Source organism: Balaenoptera ricei, chromosome 18 (genome assembly GCF_028023285.1).
Source record: "Balaenoptera ricei isolate mBalRic1 chromosome 18, mBalRic1.hap2, whole genome shotgun sequence".
Lineage (NCBI taxonomy): Eukaryota > Metazoa > Chordata > Mammalia > Artiodactyla > Balaenopteridae > Balaenoptera > Balaenoptera ricei.
Window position 1 is genome coordinate 23,633,379 of NC_082656.1, and position 20,467 is coordinate 23,653,845.

Here is a 20,467-nt window from a genome sequence, read left to right on the forward strand (position 1 = left end):
TGCAGAGTGGTAATGAGAGCTTCCCTTTTTAAAAAAAATTTTTTTAAATCTATCTTTGCACAATTAGCAAATTATTAAATGACCTTTCCTTCAAAGCCTGCAAGCACTTGCTTGTTTCCACTCGTAAGAGAACATGTTTTACAAGGTTCACGTTGATTAATTGACAAATGCTGATAAAATCAAAGCAGGGCTAAAATGCAGTTCACCAGCATTTTAAATTACGTTTGTTCAAATAATGTTTCAAGTGCCTATACATTTATGGTTCACCTTTCAATAAATATTATTGTCGTAATTGAAACATCTGTTGTGTAAACGTATGTCTGAAGATGACTATCAGGGACCCCAGCTAGGACTAAACATTTCTATATCTGTGTATGCTTTTCTGCTCGATTAAAAGCACTGATTGCTGTGAGCACTTTAAAGATGGATGCTTTATATTTTATGTGAAATGAACACTAACACATTTTAATATATTTTGAAATTCAAGTACCCTTGATTGACCTAAGTGTAGTGTTCCATACATTCATAGAGAGCTTAAACCATAAAAATAAATAAAGAAATGCTCTAAACTACTAGCCTTATGCCATTCACTGAAAGCATGGCATTCTTAGCTCATTGCTACCCAGCTGTTTTGGCAGCTCTGCTGGGCTCCGTTAGAGGGCCTGTAGCTTGGCTGTTTCACACTCAGATGTGTTTCAGACATCGAAGATGCTTGGCCAAACCCAGATTCCCGTTTTTTGCTTATAAGTAGCTGTCCAGTAGAATCTCTTGCATCCCAGGTCAAACCTGAAGGTGCCGAGGATCCCAGCAGGAGAAAATGTACGTTAGGTCATAGACTGTCCTGCAGAGTTCCCACACCCATCCTGTCGTGGTCCTTACTCACTGGATAGACTCAGAGATTCTGGTGCCTCAAGAACACCCTGGCATGTAGATTCAGGGCTCCAACCAATCTGATAGTTTTGTCTGGGGCATCTTCAAAAGTCCTGCTTCATCCCAATTCTTGGGAAATTAGATATCCTCCAAAAGTGCCTTTGACATACTCTTCTCAACAAAGTCATTCTAACTCAGCAAATATTTGCCAATTCTGCTAGATGCCAGGCCCTGCGCTGGGCCCTGGGGATGCAGATATAGACCCAGACAGACTCTCTATCCTGAGGGAGCTTACAATATCCAATCATAACTGTCAACATTTGTAATTTGTTATTTGAGAGATGTCTTTACATAGTTTGCCAAATTTTTTTGAGTCCCCATAGGATGCCAGGCACCACTCTAGGTCTTCAGTAAATATTCTAAATGTTTTCTTTGTTTGGTAATTATCAGAGACCACTATGTTCTGGTGGCCCCCTGAGGCAAATCTCATTTGCGAGTCTTCTGTGGGGACTACCTCAGTTGCTGGTTACCAGGTAACAGTTGTACTCAAGAGTACCACAGCTGCCAGACCTTGATTGGTCAGTGGAACTGAGCTGAGACCATCACTCTGAACTCAAAGGATGTGCCGCCCTCAGGATGGGCGTGAAGAGCCTGGAGCAGGAATGTGGGGCTGGTGATAACGGACTTAAGGACAATTTGGGCCACTTAGAATCAAGCTGACTGGGGAATGTAGAGGCACATTAAACTGACAAGCCAGGGCAGAGGGCTGGGCAGAAGTCACACTGGGCCAGTAAATGGTAGAATTCCAAGTGACTGGCTAGAAGGTAAGGACAGAAGGCAGACTAGCAGAGGCAACTTCTTAAAACAGATCAGAGCAGGTGAGTTGTTGGAGCCGGCGGCCCAGCCAGCACGTGAGCATTCCAGAACCTCAGCCACTGCTGCTGGCATGGGTCCAGCCATCACGAGAATGAGGCATAAGGATGATAAAACAGGGAGAAAACCTCTTCCATTGAACTTGGTCACAGGAAGTAAAATGCGCTTCTAGTTACCTAGATCACAGGCTGAGAGCAGACCGGGCAGCGTGGCAGAGAATTTCTGAGTTTGGGCTCATTACGTTCTCTCAGCCCAGACATCATTAAGACGGTGTCTGGCACGCGGTAGACACCGTTCTGCCAAACTGACCTGCGTCCTGAGAGGGAGGCAGGTTCCAAAATGAAGCGGTTTGTACATGGCGATGTTATAAAAATTAAACTGCCCTGGCACTTAATGGAGACCAAAGAAAAGCCACAGGAGAGTCAGGCACATGAGGAGGAGGACCGTTTGTCTAAATGATACATGCATTGCCCCTGTATTGCAGTTGTTCCCTCCTTTGGTTTCTTTCCTGTTGGGTGGCGTTTAGCAAGGAGAGGACAGAGCTGCACAGAACCTGGGAAGTTGGAAGTGTGTGTGGTGAGCTGTGAGCTGCTCGGAGATGATTTCCTTGTGGGAGCATTTGGAAAGAAAGAAATGAAGAGGGAAGGGTGGAAGACCAAAGCCCTGCAGAACTCCCAGGTTTAAGTCTGCGAGATGCCAGAATTGGGTGACTTGCTTGCAGCTCACCCAGGATCCCTTCTGATCTTCCCTCGGGAAGGTACTGCCTGCCCGTCTCCATCGCCCAGAGGCTCTTTTATGTTGATGGCAATAGCCACCAGTCAAAAGAGTAGGAAAGATTATTCCTTGTGACCTTAATAAAAGTCCTGTCGTGCTAGTGTTGTGCATCACACATGGAAGCTGTAAAACACAGTCTTTTTCAAAATGTCCTACGTCACCAAGTTGGGCGGGTGGGACCTGACAAAGACCCCCTCGGACAGCAGTTATGCCCATTGCCATTCTGACCCCTGAAGCCATGAAGGACCACAGAGCCATTGCTCACTCTGCACTCCTGAACCAATATTCCCTGTCTTGACACTAGATGGGGCATTGTTATTATTACAGCGGCTTTCAAATGTGAATATGTGAAACCCAGAAGGAGGAAAACATTTCTTTAGAACATCGTGTTGTGCTGCCGAATCAGAGAACACTGGGAGAGGAAAGCCAATGCAGAGTGTGTAATCCAAACACTGGCTTTTCCTTTCCACCTGAAGATAACCGTGACCAGCCCAAGTTCATGCAGTGAGTCAGCAGCAGACCCAGAGCCAGAAGCCAGAACCCAAGTCTAGCGAGATCCAGGCAGCCCCACAGTCTGCACACCTGCCCGGGGAGGAGGGGTGACACGTGGATCTAGAGAGCCACACGCTCAGCTCTCCGAAGCTGCCTTCTTTTACATGGGGAATAATAGGAGGGTTAAGTCTCCAAGGCACGTCTTCCTAAATACACTCTTCCTACGTCTTGGCTCTACTTGTTGATGGCTCAGAGAAAACAATGAACACAATCCACACACTTGGTTTGTTTATCTTTTTAACCTCTCTGTCACACACAGGCACACACACCCATACACTTACACATACACGCACACGTCTTTGAAAAAATACCAATATGAATGAATTAACTCTTATAAAATGAATAAGCAAAAGTATAACCTATTATATTTAGGTTCCAGCTAACTTAAATTTCCCTTAGGTTTTTAACTCCAGTTTCGTTAGCTTATAGGTCCTGTGAAAACCCATCAAAGTCTTGTCCTCTTCTTGGTCTCAGCCTTTCAGCAGCATCTTCACTTGGGCATTAGAGCCTCATGCTTCCTCCGTCCAGGTCTACCCAGGAGACCTTGCTTCCCCCCTTCCTTGTCCCTCTGTAGCAGAAGAGGGACACGGTACAAAACGTGAAGTCTACAGCCCAGCCTTCATCTCTATTCAAGAGACCAATGTGATTAAATGACTGGGAGAAAATGATGGGTTTCTCCTTGCTCTCCTCCCTTCTGACTAATAGGACCCAGCACAGAGCAAAATTCTTACACACCCTGTAGCTGATAGCTCTTGGCAGACTCTTTTCTTAGCAGACCCTCTTAATGAGATCAATTTAACTTGTATTTTAAACAGACCGAAAAGGCATGATTATTGCAGTATGCTTTTCCTGATTTCATTGGTAGCACTTCTCACTCACAAACCTACAGTGCTAATTCCGACTGTTACTTGAGTTATGGAATCATTCTCTCTCTGTTTCTACCAAGGTACTTTAAGTCCTCTCCTTGTTACATGTACTTCTAACCATCTAGGGTGCTTGTGAGAAGGGCAGGCCAGTGAGAAAGAAACCATCTAGTTTGTGATTTTTACGTCATGTTAGACTTCTCAAACTTGAATCTTTTTGAAGGAAAACACTTTTAAAAGTCTGATTTTAAACCCTTGGTATGGACGGGCTGATTTTTGTTTTTGTTTTTTTTCTCTGGCTTGGAATGCTCTCCCCTGCCTGGCCTAATCTTCTTCATCCTTTAAGACCCAGCTCAAATGTCATCTCTTCTGCTGAACATCTACCCTCCCTACTCCCACGTTCCCTTCCAGAATCCTCACTCTTTATTCTGTGCTGCCGGAGCATTTGATTCATACCACGAGAACATAATCCCAGCACATTACAACCAGATATACATGTGTCTGTCCTGCCAGACCAGTCGCAGGCTACTTGAAGGCAGGACCAGCAGACGGTAGTCATCTTGCATCGCCTGCTCAGCACAGCAGATGAGGTGCACTGGGAGTTCTATACATATTTATGGGGTCGACTCAAATTATGTCAGCACCAGCTCTTTTAACGTCAGGGTTCTGAGGTTTTGGAAAGTGTGTCAAGTAAAGGTATAATTTTAAAAGCATGGTCTTCTGAAATTTTCTGAAGCAAGAATTTTATATTCTTATTTTTAAGGGGAAAGTGTTACATAAAACTTAGCATATATTGCCTGCATCTGGGGTACTGGTCATGTGTTTGCTCCCCACATCTTAACGGGATAGAAATTTTTGTCACCAATTCACTTTGCCTTGTGCAAAAGATATATACTAGAAAAGTTGTGTGTAAAAGTGATGTCTATAAATCAAATTAGGTTTTAAAATGTACTAAGGGAGCAGTTTAAAGAAAATATTTTTCCAAGTGAAACAGGATAATTTTCCAAGTAAAATGAATCATTTCCGGACTTACCAGAGAATTTGCCTGTTGTAGAGAAGTATTTTTCCTAGAATGATAAAGGCTCCCCTATTTTCAAAATTCACCTGGCATAAATTTCGTGCTTTTCCATAGTCTATTTAAAACACTGGACTTACTCCTAAGATTTTAAATTTATACAACAGATATTCTTGGCTTACTAAAAGTGAATAACTTCTCACTGTCATAAAATTGATATGTATTATGTATTATTTCTGGTTCAGTTAATTTAAAAATTACTTGTGTGGGCATTTAATGACTTTAACACAAAGCTTCTTGGAAGGCGTCAGTATATTTATACTCTCGATCTGCAAGTAGAACTGGGGGCTGATGTGAAGGCTTATGTAGCCCCGGAATGTGGAAAAGGGGACCAGGCACCCATCGCAGTGAAATACTTACCATCCGAAGAATCAAAGATGTTGTGCTGGGAACTAAAGTTTTATACGAGTTTTATTTAAAGGTTTCCATTTTCCTTTTTTCTAGATTGGCCAAAGGGAATTGGAGGGGCAGAGGCGTGTAAGTTTGGGGTTATTGCTGTTAGAGTTTATAGTGAATGACTTAGTCATTGTTCCTTTGCATTCAGAGTGCAGGGCCACTGCCACCTCTTCTCCCATCCCCCAGTGGTGGGCACAGCAGAAGTCCTTTAATAATGCATTCGCTGAGTTTGAAAAACAATATTCTTGGCTCTGAAACTATGCATTTAACACATCCTCAGCAAATGCCATGTGGCAAACCAAGTTCTTTTAGACTGAGGTTCTGCAGTGCATCAATAAAGCACGCGGGTGTTGGCCTTTTTCAGTGAACAAGACGAGAAATGTTGAGTACCTTTTAAATTAAAACGCAACTTTAAATATGCGCTCTCATTTTCATGGACGGCTGAGGCCTGCCTATGCTCATTTTCATGGACGGCTGAGGCCTGCCTATGCTAATACGCAGCTGATCTTAGGTCTGCGGAGGGCTTGGGAATCGGTCACACCCGGTTCGTCTTTGCTTGTTTTAGCTCCACCTGTGGAAGTACGGGGCCTACTCTGTTCAATTCTCCCTACGTTTAGGCGTTCAGTTTCCCGGGAGATCTTTCTCGTGCCTGGACATTTCTCTCGTGAGCATCACATTTGGACCAACGTATATGCCTCCACCCAATTTTAATTAAGTAGTAAAGCTGATCTCTATTTATTAGAATTTCAAACATAGATATCCCCCCTCCAGCCTCCACTTTAAAAAATGTTTTTATTGGCTGTGTCTTTTCTCACTCCTAAAAAATATCTAAGGAGAAACCCCCTACCTCATTGTCAGAGCTCATCCAACTTTGATTGCTGGTCCTTGGGATGAGAACACGCAGAGCCACGTGGCTGCCTAGAGGTTGCGTTTACCCAAATGTGACCATTACTAGCAGACCCGCCGTACTGCCTTGGGGCAGGTAGGTTCTGGGATGGGCCTCCAGGTGCGAGAGAGGCATCTGACCTATTCCACTGGATTAAAAATTAAAATCTGTTTAGAAGCAAGCTGCTCACTTCTAGCCTGGAGCTTCTAGCAGTAATCCCAGGTTAATGAATGTGTTTCAAGGGAATAGCGTTTCCTTCCTCCTTGCTTCAATTTCCCCCTCTCTCTTTTTGTTTTACTTTTCTCGTCTGCCTGCTTTCCTGTTTGGACAATGGCAACAACCATCATAATTCTAATAATCTGAGCTGAGATACTGATTTAGAAAGACGTACAGCCTTTGTAAGAAATGACACAGATTTAGCTTAGCATAAAGTAATTTTCAATCAGTTAACTGAAGTCTCTAGTTCATAGAGGATCCTTTTTTGATTACAGCTGTTTGGGGAAAATTGCAAATAATATAAAAACAGGCTTACATCATAGAATTTAGCTAATACCTAGGATGCGATAAGGAATTATTCCAATTTCTTAAACCTACATTTAAACATCCAGTACTATGTATTGACTACTGATCTTCAGAATGATGATGAAAATAATCAGAGATATAAAAAATGAAAAGAACAGTTCTGTATTCTTTCTTTGTTTTTCATAATTGTGACTTTTTTATTGTAGCTTTATTTTTATTTTTTTTAAACATCTTTATTAGAGTGTAATTGCTTTACAATGGTGTGTTAGTTTTTGCTTTATAACAAAGTGAATCAGCTATACATATACATATAATCCCATATCTCCTCCCTCTTGCGGCTGCCTCTCACCCTCCCTATCCCACCCCTCTAGGTGGTCACAAAGCAATGAGCAGATCTCCCTGTGCTATGCGGCTGCTTCTCACTAGCTATTGATTTTACATTTGGTAGTGTATATATGTCCATGCCACTCTCTCACTTCATCCCAGCTTACCCTTCCCCCTCCCCTTGTCCTCAAGTCCATTCTCTACATCTGAGTCTTTATTCCTGTCCTGCCCCTAGGTTCTTCAGAACCATTTTTTCTTTTTTTAGATTCCATATATATGTGTTAGCATACGGTATTTGTTTTTCTCTTTCTGACTTACTTCACTCTGTATGACAGTCTCTAGGGCCATCCACCTCACTACAAATAACTCAATTTCATTTCTTTATATGGCTGACTAATATTCCATTGTATATATGTGCCACATCTTCTTTATCCATTCATTTGTCGATGGACACTTAGGTTGCTTCCATGTCCTGGCTATTGTAAATAGAGCTGCAATGAACATTGTGGTTATGGTTCTTTTTGAATTATGACTCTTTTTGAATTATGGTTTTCTCAGGGTATATGCCCAGTAGTGGGATTGCTGGGTCGTATTTTTAGTTTTTTAAGGAACCTCCATACTGTTCTCCATAGTGGTGTATCAATTTACATTCCCACCAACAGTGCAAGAGGGTTCCCTTTTCTCCACACCCTCTCCAACATTTAATGTTTGTAGATTTTTTGATGATGGCCATTCTGACTGGTGTGACTTGATACCTCATTGTACTTTTGATTTTCATTTCTCTAATGATCAGTGATCTTGAGCATCCTTTCATGTGTTTGCTGGCAATCTGTATATCTTCTTTGGAGAAATGTCTATTTAGGTCTTCTGCCCACTTTGGATGGGGTTGTTTGTTTTTTTGATATTGAGATACATGAGCTGCTTGTAAATTTTGGAGATTAATCCTTTGTCAGTTGCTTTGTTTGCAAATATTTTCTCCCATTCTGAGGGTTCTCTTTTCATCTTCTTTATGGTTTCCTTTGCTGTGCAAAAGCTTTTAAGTTTCATTAGGTCCCATTTGTATATTTTTGTTTTTATTTCCATTTCTCTAGGAAGTGGGTCAAAAAGGATCTTGCTGTGATTTATGTGATAGAGTCTTCTGCCTGTGTTTTCCTCTAAGAGTTTTATAGTGTCTGGCCTTACACTTGAGTCTTTAATCCATTTTGAGTTTATTTTTGTGTATGGTGTTAGAGAGTGTTCTAATTTCATTCTTTTACATGTAGCTGTCCAGTTTTCCCAGCATCACTTACTGAAGAGGCTGTCTTTTCTCCATTGTATATTCTTGCTTCCTTTATCAGAGATAACGTGACCATATGCGCGTGGGCTTATCCCTGGGCTTTCTATCCTGTTCCATTGCTCTATATTCTGTTTTTGTGCCAGTACCACACTGTCTTGATTACTGTAGCTTTGTAGTATAGTCTGAAGTCAAGGAGCCTGATTCCTCCAGCTCCATTTTTCTTTCTCAAGACTGCTTTGGCTATTTGGGGTCTTTTGGGGTTCTATACAAACTGTGAAATTTTTTTTTCTAGTTATGTGAAAAATGGCATTGTTAGTTTGATAGGGATTGCACTGAATCTGTAGAATGCTTTGGGTAGTATTATCATTTTCACAATGTTGATTCTTCTAATCCAAGAACATGGTATATCTCTCCATCTGTTTGTATCATCTTTAATTTCTTTCATCAGTGTCTTATAGTTTTCTGCATACAGGTCTTTTGTCTCCTTAGGTAGGTTTATTCCTAGGTATTTTATTCTTTTTGTTGCAGTGGTAAATGGGAGTGTTTCCTTAATGTCTCTTTCAGATTTTTCATCATTAGTGTATAGGAATGCAAGAGATTTCTGTGCATTAACTTTGTATCCTGCTACTTTACCAAATTCATTGATTAGCTCTAATAGTTTTCTGGTAGCATCTTTAGGATTCTCTATGTATAGTATCATGTCATCTGCAAATAGTAACAGTTTTACTTCTTCTTTTCTGATTTTTATTCCTTTTATTTCTTTTTCTACTCTGATTGCTGTGGCTAACACTTCCAAAACTATGTTGAATAATAGCGGTGAGAGTGGGCAACCTTGTCTTGTTTCTGATCCTAGTGGAAATGGTTTCAGTTTTTCACCATTGAGAACGATGTTGGCTGTGGGTTTGTCATGTATGGCCTTTACTATGTTGAGGTAAGTTCCCTCTATGCCTACTTTCTGGAGGGTTTTTATCATAAATGGGTGTTGAATTTTGTCGAAAGCTTTTTCTGCATCTATTGAGATGATCATGTTTTTTCTCCTTCAATTTGTTAATATAGTGTATCGCACCATATTGATTGATTTGCGTATATTGAGTAATCCTTGCATTCCTGGGATAAACCCCACCTGATCATGGTGTATGATCCTTTTAATGTGCTGTTGGATTCTGTTTGCTAGTATTTTGTTGAGGATTTTTGCATCTATGTTCATCAGTGTTATTGGCCTATGCTTTTCTTTCTTTGTGACATCTTTGTCTGGTTTTGGTATCAGGATGATGGTGGCCTCATAGAATGAGTTTAGGAGTGTTCCTCCTCTGCTATATTTTGGAAGAGTTTGAGAAGGATGGGGGTTAGTTTTTCTCTAAATGTTTGATAGACGTCACCTCTGAAGCCATCTGGTCCTGGGCTTTTGTTTGTTGGAAGATTTTTAATCCCAGTTTCAATTTCAGTGCTTGTGATTGGTCTGTTTATACTTTCTATTTCTTCCTGGTTCTGTCTTAGAAGGCTGTGCTTTTCTTAGAATTTGTTCATTTCTTCCAGGTTGTCCACTTTATTGGCATATAGTTGCTTGTAGTAATCTCTCATGATCCTTTGTATTTCTGCAGTGTCAGTGGTTACTTCTCCTTTTTCATTTCTAATTCTATTGATTTGAGTCTTCTCCCTTTTTTCTTGATGAGTCTGGCTAATGGTTTATCAGTTTTGCTTATCTTCTCAAAGAACCAGGTTTTAGTTTTATTGATCTCTGCTATCGTTTCTTTCATTTCTGTTTCATTTATTTCTGATCTGATCTTTATGATTTCTTTCTTTCTGCTAACTTTGGGGGGTTTTTGTTCTTCTTTCTCTAATTGCTTTAGGTGTAAGGTTAGGTTGTTTATTTGAGATGTTTGTTGTTTCTTGAGGTAGGATTGTATTGCTACACACTTCCCTCTTAGAACTGCTTTTGCTGCATCCCATAGGTTTTGGGTCATCATGTTTTCATTGTCATTTGTTTCTAGGTATTTTTGGATTTCCTCTTTGATTTCTTCAGTGATCTCTTGGTTATTTAGTAGTGTATTGTTTAGCTTCCATGTGTTTGTAGTTCTTACAGATTTTTTTCCTGCAATTGATATCTAGTCTCATAGTGTTGTGGTCAGTAAAGATACTTGATACGATTTCAATTTTCTTAAATTTACCAAGGCTTGACTTGTGACCCAAGATATGATCTATCCTGGAGAATGTTCCATGAGCACTTGAGAAGAAAGTGTATTCTGTTGTTTTTGGATGGAATGTCCTATAAATATCAATTAAGTCCATCTTGTTTAATGTATCATTTAAAGCTTGTGTTTCCTTATTTATTTTCATTTTGGATGATCTGTCCATTGGTGAAAGGGGTTGTTAAAGTCCCCTAATATTATTGTGTTACTGTCTATTTCCCCTTCTATGGATGTTAGCATTTGCTTTATGTATTGAGGTGCTCCTATGTTGGGTGCCTAAATATTTACAACTGTTATATCTTCTTCTTGGATTGATCCCTTGATCATTATGTAGTGTCCTTGTTTGTCTCTTGTAATAGTCTTTATTTTAAAGTCTATTTTGTCTGATATGAGAATTGCTACTCCAGCTTTCTTTTGATTTCCATTTGCATGGAATATCTTTTTCCATCCCCTCACTTTCAGTCTGTGTGTGTCCCTAGTTCTGAAGTGGGTTTCTTGTAGAAGTATGTATATGGGTCTTGTTTTTGTATCCATTTAGCTAGTCTGTGTCTCTTTGTTTGGAGCATTTAATCCATTTACATTTAAGGTAGTTATCGATATGTATATTCCTATTACCATTTTCTTAATTGTTTTGGGGGTTTTTTTGTGGGTCTTTTCCTTCCCTTGTGCTTCCTGCATAGAGAAGTTCCTTTAGCATTTGTTGTAAAGCTGGTTTGGTGGTGCTGAATTCTCTTAGCTTTTGCTTGGCTGTAAAGGTTTTAATTTCTCGTCAAATCTGAATGATATTGTTACTGGGTAGAGTAATCTTGGTTGTAGGTTTTTCCCTTTCATCGCTTTAAATATGTCCTTCCAGTTTCTTCTGGCTTGCAGAGTTTCTGCTGAAAGATCAGCTGTTAACCTTATGGGGCTTCCCTTGTATGTTATTTGTTGTTTTTCCCTTGCTCCTTTTAATATTTTTTCTTTGTATTTAATTTTTGATAGTTTGATTAATATGTGTCTTGGCGTGTTTCTCCTTTGATTTACCCTGTATGGGACTCTGCACTTCCTGGACTTGATTGACTATTTCCTTTTCCATATTAGGGAAGTATTCAACTATAATCTTTTCAAATATTTTCTCAGTCCCTTTCTTCTTCTCTTCTTCTTCTGGGCCCCCTATAATTCGAATGTTGGTGCGTTTAATGTTGTCCCAGAGGTCTCTGAGAGTGTCCTCAATTCTTTTCATTCTTTTTTCTTTATTCTGCTCTGTGGTAGTTGTTTCCACTATTTTATCTTTCAGGTCACTTATCCATTCTTCTGCCTAAGCTATTCTGCTATTGATTCCTTCTAGAGAATTTTTAATTTCATTTATTTTGCTGTTCCTCACTGTTTCTTTGCTCTTTACTTCTTCTAGGTCATTATGAAACATTTCTTGTATTTTCTCCATTCTATTTCCAAGATTTTGGATCATCTTTACTATTATTACTCTGAATTCTTTTTCAGGTAGACTGCCTATTTTCTCTTCATTTGTTTGGTCTCGTGGGTTTTTACCTTGCTCCTTCATCTGCTGTGTATTTCTCTGTCTTCTCATTTTGCTGAACTTACTCTGTTTGCGATCTCCTTTTCCAGGCTGCAGGTTCGTAGTTCCCATTGTTTTTGGTGTCTGCCCCCAGTGGGTAAGGTTGGTTTAGTGGGTTTTGTAGGCTTCCTGGTAGAGGGGACTGGTGCCTATGTTCTGGTGGATGAGGCTGTATCTTGTCTTTCTGGTGGGCAGGACTGCGTCCGGTGGTGTGTTTTGGGGTGTCTGTCAACTTATTATTATTTTAGGCAGTCTCTCTGCTAATGGGTGGGGTTGTGTTCCTGTCCTGCTAGTTGTTTGGCATAGGGTGTCCAGCACTGTAGCTTGCTGGTCGTTGAGTGGAGCTGGGTCTTAGCGTTGAGATGGAGATCTCTGGGAGAGCTTTCGCTGTTTGATATTACATGGGGTCAGGAGGTCTCTGGTGGACCAGTGTCCTTAACTTGGCTCTCCCACCCCAGAGGCTCAGGCCTGACACCCAGCCGAAGCACCAAGACCCTGTCAGCCACATGGCTTTGGCTAGAGGGTGTGGTATGAGGCTGTGTGGCCTGGAAGTTCTGCAGCCGTTGTTTCATGATGAGGTGAGTCATTCTCCTCCCAAGCATTGTCTCTGCCCCCAAGCATCATCTGTGCTCCCTAACCTTGCCATTACTCTGTCACTTGTGACATTTTTGAAGAGTACTGCTTAGATGTCTTGATTTGGATTTGTCTGATGTTCTCTTACAACTAAATTGAGGTTATACAATTTTGGCAAAGATACCACAGAGGCGATACACACTTCTCAGTGTATCATATCAAGGGGCACATGCTGTCAATATAATCTTATCACTGGTCTTAACGTCTTTTTGATAACATCAGTTGAAACAATATTATTTTCTCCTTAGTAAATGAACTTATATCATTAATTAGAACATAGTATTCTATCATTCCAATGATTGAAGTTTAAATTTACCATTTTAATAAAAATATGCTTTTATAAATATAATATACATTTTCACCTGGATTAACATGATTCTTCAATGAATTTTTTTATTGTAATTAACAGTTCTTACGGTATTCCAGTTTTAGGCATACGTCTAAGGTAACTCTGATTTTTTATTTCCTGATCTGTAAAGTGGTTGTGAGAATCAGATGAGATATTAAATGTGAAAGTGGTAGCGTATAGTTGGTGCCTGGCAAATTTTAGGAAAAGTAGAATTCTCTTTTTGATAATTTTTTATGTAAAAAAAAAAAAAATCACATTACCTCTCAAGGTAGTAAAATGTTTAATAAAGTCATGAGTTAGTTAAATATCGTAGTAACTATTGTCGGCAGTAGTTACTAGTTTTCAAACTACTGTTCAAACATATAGAAACACATGGATCAAAATTAGTATAGAGGTTTTTAACATTTCTGGCTCTTGAAGTTAGCCTGTTTCTACTTCTTTAATTGCTCTGCTAGTATGAACTTCAGGATTTTTCCCATTGTTCTGTACCTAATTGTTAGACCTGGTAATTAACACATAAATGATATGAAAGCCCCAGGTTCATCAGACTTTGAGGGTATGACTTTTTAGATCTAGATAAGGAACAGGACCAGGGCTTAAAGTATATTTCTCAGGTTAAACACCTGTCCCTATTTCACCCTTTTATTTATTCCCTATTTTAAAATTTGACTTATTTTGTATAAGGAGATATCCTATAGAACATCAAAGTTTTTGGAACTAAAGTGTTTTCTCGTGAAAGAAAATCTAAAAATATCTTGTCTGCAGCTGTTTGTGATTTTAATACTTCTGAAACTGTTTCTTCTGTCTGTAATACTCTCCTGACAGATCTGTAGGCATATTGAAAGTGTTGCAATGTGGCCTAAACATTTTCATGAGAAAAGTCTGGCTCATTGCTCATTTATTCACTGAGCACCTGTGTTTTGCTAGGTAGGTGCCGGACACACAATCGTGAGCAAAAGAAACAGAATGCCTGCCTGTATGGAACTTCATTCTAGTAGAAGAGACAGGCATTGAGAGGAAAGCAAATGGAGAAAAATATGTATTAACAAATACACAAAATGTTATGAAGTTAAAGAACAGGTTGCCATAAGAGAGGATGGTCATTAATCATGGAAGAGATATAAGAAAAGATTCTGCAAGTCAGGCCAACAATCACTTAACCGGTGCTCTGTCTGCAAGGGTCAAAGCCAGGGATTCTGTAACAGCATGTTCATGAACCCTTGAAATCGGAAGATCTGAAAGGGCATCCTGTAGACTTGCCAGCCGACACTATACTGTTGAGTATAGAAGGTCAACTAGCTGCTGCTTTCAAAAACTGCAGGAAGCCTTCTCTCCCTCCCTTTCTTCTTTTAATTAATGAATCTGTTATTTATCAACTATATGCTCCCATGGCTGTCAAATTTTGGTGCACATCAGAATCTCTTTTGGAGCTGTTTTTTAAAATGCCTGGACCTCACATCAGATCTACTGAGGGTTTGTTTAAAAATCTGAGGGTGGAAACCAGCATATGCATTTGTAAAAGCCTCCTCAGGGGACTCTGGTGTCCGTCAAAGGCTGAGAACCACGGTGTGCCAGGCACAGAGGCTAGTTCTGTGGCTACTGAGAAAAGCACATGCCTGCCTAGGGACAAACATGGCTTTGCATATTATATAAGTTCAGCAGTGGAAGCATTTGACGGCTCTATGGAAAGCTCACATTGTCTTCCTTTTGAACTAAACCTTCTTGCACCGTCATCTATATATTCTGACTGCTCCTCAAGTCCTATCTCTCTGTCTCCAAAAGTTTCTCTCAGTCTATTCCCTCTCTCCATCTCCACTGCCACTGCCCCATTTTGCCTGGGCGCTAGGAATTACTTTAGAATTACCCTCCCCCAAGCTTCTCTCCCTGTGAGCTGACCCTTAGTTTACTCTGAGAAGGTTTCTAAATTACAAGTTTGATCCTGTCGCTCCCAATTTAAAACACTCTGTTTGGTCCTCATTGCCTATGGAGATCAAAGTCCCTAGCTTGGCCCGCACCTATGTTTTCAGCATCATTCCCCACCATTTCACCATTTGCCCCACAAACTCCAGGCGATTAAAAACACTCATTTCTATACCACAACATGCACTTTTCAGCTAAGCGTCTTTGCTCATAATGTTGTCAATGCCTGAAACACTTTTTATTCCAGTTTTCACCTTCATTCGTCCTTCAAGAAAATCTAAAATCACTTCCACTGGCAGAGTTGATTGAGTCTTCCTCTCTGTTCTTTATAGTAACCTGTGTTTTAATTAATGTACCCCTTTGTCTATGTGCATACCTATATACTGACATATCTATCTGGGCCATCCCTCTTTGGAGTGAGTTTTTGTTTGCCTAGAACTTGAAATGGTGCTACAGACAGTAGGGGTTAACTAAATATTCACTGAATGAGTGGGAAAAAGAATGAATGAACCTGAAACTGGTTTGCTGTATCCCCTCCCACTGGTCCTAATTCCATTTTTTTTTTTTTTTGGTATATTACTTAACTAATCTAGTCCATCATATATGTCTGCTTTTCTCCTAATATATGAAGATTACTCTCACCCTTTGTCTTTTTCCCCTAGTCACACACCTAGTAAGTTGTCATTTTAAAACTGACACCAACTCCTTGGGATTCCAGTAGTCATTATGGGTAGTTTCAAAGTTGCACTAAGTTCTCAAAGTCAAATGACCTCATCCTGATAAACTTGCTACAAACTCAGATTTGCAAGAGAGTAAAGTGGGTAGCATTTAACCTAGTATCATATTACATTGGTTTCAGGATTGAGCTGCTGATCTCATACATTCAAATGCATTTTAACAATCCTGCATTTTTACTCCCCTCCATTATAGGCCATTACAAGATATTGTTGTCTGTAAAACTTTTGATCTCTCCATCAAATCTGAATGAAAGCTTTGCCAGGTGGAGTATTTTTGGTTGTAGGTTTTCCCCTTTCATTGCTTTAAATATATGGTGCCACTCCCTTCTGGCCTGCAGAATTTCTGCTGAAGAGTCAGCTGATAGCCTTATGGGTGTTCCTTTGTATGTAACTTGTTGCTCTTCTTTTGATGCTTTTAATATTATCTCCTTATCTTCAACTTTTGCTGTTTTAATGACATGTCTTCGTCTGGTCCTCTTTGGGTTGATCGTGTCTGGGACTCTGTGCTTCCTGGGCCTGGATGTCTGTTTCCTTTCCTAGGTTAGGGAAGTTTTCAGATATTATCTCTCCAAATATGTTCTCTGCCCCTTTTTCTCTCTCTTCTCCTTCTGGGACCCCTGTAATATGAATGTTAGTACACTTGATGTTATCCCAAAGGCCTCTTAAACTGTCCTTCTTTATTCTTATTCTCTTTTCTGTTGAGAGTCAGTGATCTCCACTACTCTGTCTTCCGGCTTGCTGATCCATTCCTCTGTATCTTCTAATCTCCTGTTGATTCCTTCTAGTGTATTTTTTATTTCAATTATTATATTCTTCATTTCTATTTGGTTCTTCTTTATATTTTTTCACTCTTCGTTAAAAGCGTCTAACATCTCACTCTGTCCGTCCAGTCTTCTCCCGAGTTCTTTGAACATCTTTACGATCATTACCTTGAACTCTTTATTGGGTAGACTGCCCGTCTTCACTCAGTTCTTCTGGGGTTTTCTCTTGTTCTCTCGTTTGGAACATATTCCTCTGTCACCTCATTTTGCCTAATTTACTGGTTTTATTCCTATGTGTTTGTAAGGTTAGTTATATCTCCCAACCTTGGAGAAGCGGCCTTTGGTAGGAGACGTCCTAGGCGTCCTGGCAGTGCAATTCCTGCTGGTCACCAGAGCTGTCTGTATGCTTTAGGGGTGCCCCTTAAGTGGGCTTCATGGGTCCTTCTGTCATGGTGGGCTGACCACCATGGGCAGTCTGGCAGGCTGGCTCCCAGGCCTGTTGGTTGCCAGGCCCTGCCTTGTGTGGAGGCTGCTAGCCCACTGGTGGGCAGAGCTAGGTTCTAGGGTGGGTAGTTCTGGGACCAAGGGTCCCAGATCTAGTATCAGGCTGCTGGTGGGTGGGATCAGTTTCTGACACAGCTGGCTGCAGAGTCTGGGTGTCCCATAGTCGGTGTTGGTCTGTTAGTAAGGGGGGCTGGATCCTGGGGTGGCTGGATGAGGGGTCCAAGGTGTCTCAGAACTGACGCCGGCCTGCTGGTGGGCAGGGCTGGGGCGCAGGGGTTCCTGGGGCTGGCGCCTGCCCACTAGGGATTGAGGCTGGTCCCTGGGCTATTGCTGACCCACTGGTGAGTGGAGCTGGGTCTCAGGGTCTTTGACTGCAGGTTGCTGGTGTTCCTGGGGCTAGTGCCCGGGTGGGTAGCACCAGGTCCTGAGCGCTCTGGCAGATAAGGCCAGGTCCTGGGGTAGCTGTGGGCTCAGGGGATCTTTAGGCAGCCTGTCTGCTGGCGGATGGAGCTGTGTCCCTTCCCAGCTGCTGCGTGGCCTGAGGCATCCTAGTATTGGTGCCTACAGGCTATTGGGTGGGGGCAGGGCTGGATCCTGAGGCTGAAAAGCTAGAGGGAGGATTCCAGAATGGTACTTGCCAGCATCAGAGTCCTCATGGTGGAACGAGCTCCCAGAAATGGCTGCCACCAGTGTCTGTATCCACAGGATGAGTTCCAGTTGCCTTTTGCCTCTCTGGGAGGCTCTCCAAGATCAGCAGGTGGGTCTGACCGGAGTGTCTATTTCCCACAGACCTCTGGCTCTCCCAAAAGTAAGCCCTGCTAGGCTTTCAAAGCCAAACATTACGGGGGCTTATCCTCCCGGTGCAGGCCCGCTGGGCTGGGGAACAGAACGTGGGACTTGGACCCCTCACTCCTTGGGGAGAACCTCTGCAGTTGTAATTATCCTCCAGGTTGTGGGATGTGGGTCTTGCCTTTGCTGCATCTCTGCTCCCCCCTACCTGTCTTGTGGTTCCTGCCTTATATCTTCAGTTGTAGAAGGTCTCTTCTGGTAGTCTTCTGGTCTTTCTCATCAATAGCTGCTCTGTAAGTAGTTGTAATCTTGGTGTGCCGGTGAGGAGAGGTGAGCTCAGGGTCTTCCTACTCTGCCATCTTGGCCAGTCTCCTCCCAGTTATTGAGTCTCACACTTGCTTCTTTTTTTTTTTTTTTAACTTTTTATTTTATATTGGAGTATATAGTTGATTAACAATGTTGTGTTAGTTTCAGGTGTACAACAAAGTGATTCAGTTATACATATACCTGTATCTATTCTTTTTCAAATTCTTTTCCCAGTTAAGTTGTTACAGAATACTGAGCAGAGTTCCCAGTGCTATATAGTAGGTCCTTGACTGTTATCCATTTTAAATATAGCAGTGTGTACATGTCAATCCCAAACTCCCTAACTATCCCTCCCCCTGACCCTTCCCCCCTGGTAACCATAAGTTCATTCTCTAAGTCTATGAGTCTGTTTCTGTTTTGTAAATAAGTTCTCTTGTATTATATATATATATTTTTTAGATTCCTCATATAAGTGATATCATACGATATTTCTCTTTCTCTGTCTGACTTACTTCACTCAGTATGACAATCTCTAGGTCAATCCATGTTGCTGCAAATGGCATTATTTCATTCTTTTTAATGGCTGAGTAATATTCCATTGTGTGTGTGTGTGTGTGTGTGTGTGTGTGTGTGTGTATCACATCTTCTTTATGCATTCGTCTGTCAATGGGCGTTTAGGTCGCTTCCATGTCTTAGCTATTGTAAACAGCACTGCAGTAAACACTGGGGTGCATGCATCATTTTGGGCCATGTTTTTCTCTGGGTATATGCCCAGGAGTGGGATTGCAGGATCATATTGAGAATATCTGAGGCTCACCTAACGCCTTTCCTCTCACCTCTCCTACCACCACCTCAGGCTGTCATTCCGTGCTTGCATTGTTTATTATAACTTCCCAATTTATGAATTATTTTGCTTGCATGTGTGGATTATTTTGCTTGCAGGGGGAAATTCACAAAAGGGGAATTGAACAATTCTGTGGTCTTTGTTGTTTATTGTTAATGACCTTCCCCCCAAATATTTCAATTTTTCCTTGTTCCTCCTCTTCAGATATTTTGAAACATATTCTATGTACTACCTTTGGTTGTTTTTCAAAATGTTCATTCCAGTCCTTCTGGATTTAGGCCTCTCCGGTGTTCTCCTAAGGAATCTGCTGACACCTTTATGATTGTCTCTACTTTGTGTCATTGCTTCCATTTATTTCTCATCCTTGTAGAATCAGAATTCATCAGAGTTCATGTAAAGACATGGTGAATTCTATAATGGCATCCCCTTTTCTTTCACTAGGATTATGACTCTATAGTTATGTGATCAAAATCTTATTTTTCAGAATCTCTTTTAAATTAGAGCCGACATCTCTGCGTTCATATTATACTTATCTTTTTGCTGGTGTTTTAAAATGTTTTTCCTAAGTCAGTGGTGTGGATCTGATTAGAATTAGTGTTCTCTATCCTCTCTATTATGGAATCCAGGCTGGTATAGTAACTTTCTTCTAAGAGTCCAGTGATCTTCATGTTGTTATTGACTTTTTTTGCAGCTAGTCAATATTAAGGCTGTTATATAGTTCTTCCCTGGCCTCGAAGTTTGGGAACAGATTCCTGCCACTCTTAACCTAGTTTAATTAAACCATTGGTAATCTGCTCTCCATGACTTTATTTAAAACTCTCTTAAAATCTGTAATATTTTGTGTATTTTTTCGGTCTCTTGGTTAATGAATTCTGAGATTACTCTCTATGCTATAAAAACTGTGCATTATTTTCTTTCTACTAAAATGATCTCTTTTACGCCTTTGAGCAGTAAAACCCTAGTTTTAGTATTGCATGAGTTGGGGAGTAAATGCATGTTTATATTGTCAAGACTTTCCTAATCTTTTCAGTCTATCTTTTATATAAAAAAAAAAAAAACCTCACTTTAGCTTTCCAGTTGATAAGCCAGCATCTTTATGTAGGAAAATGTTTTACTTAGGAAGCATGCATTCAAATCCCTTGACATTTTCCTCAAAGCAACATCTTAGAGAATAAAAGCTACCCCTGTCATTATATGGATACAGAGACCAGTGTAACCTGAACGACTTCACTTCAGTGTACAGTAGTGAAGAGAGAGGCAGCTTTGTCCTTTCAGTGGCCTCTCCCACTGATTTCACACATCCGCGTTTACCTTTCCCTTCCTGAGCTGCCTGCTTACTTTCTCTCTCTCTCTTCCTATTGAGGTATTTTTTATCCTTCATGACTCAGCCTATATTTTTCTTGTCTGCGGTACTTCCCTGGCACCCCAGAAGAAAATACCATCTCTCTGTCTCCTCACCATGCATTTCT

The 20,467-nt window shown here is 40.8% G+C and overlaps 1 protein-coding gene across 11 annotated transcripts in view; it reads left to right on the forward strand.

Annotated features, from left to right (window-relative positions):
* ENOX1 (ecto-NOX disulfide-thiol exchanger 1) overlaps positions 1-20,467 on the forward strand; it is a 612,333-nt gene that overhangs the window by 345,101 nt on the left and 246,765 nt on the right. The window lies entirely within an intron of this gene.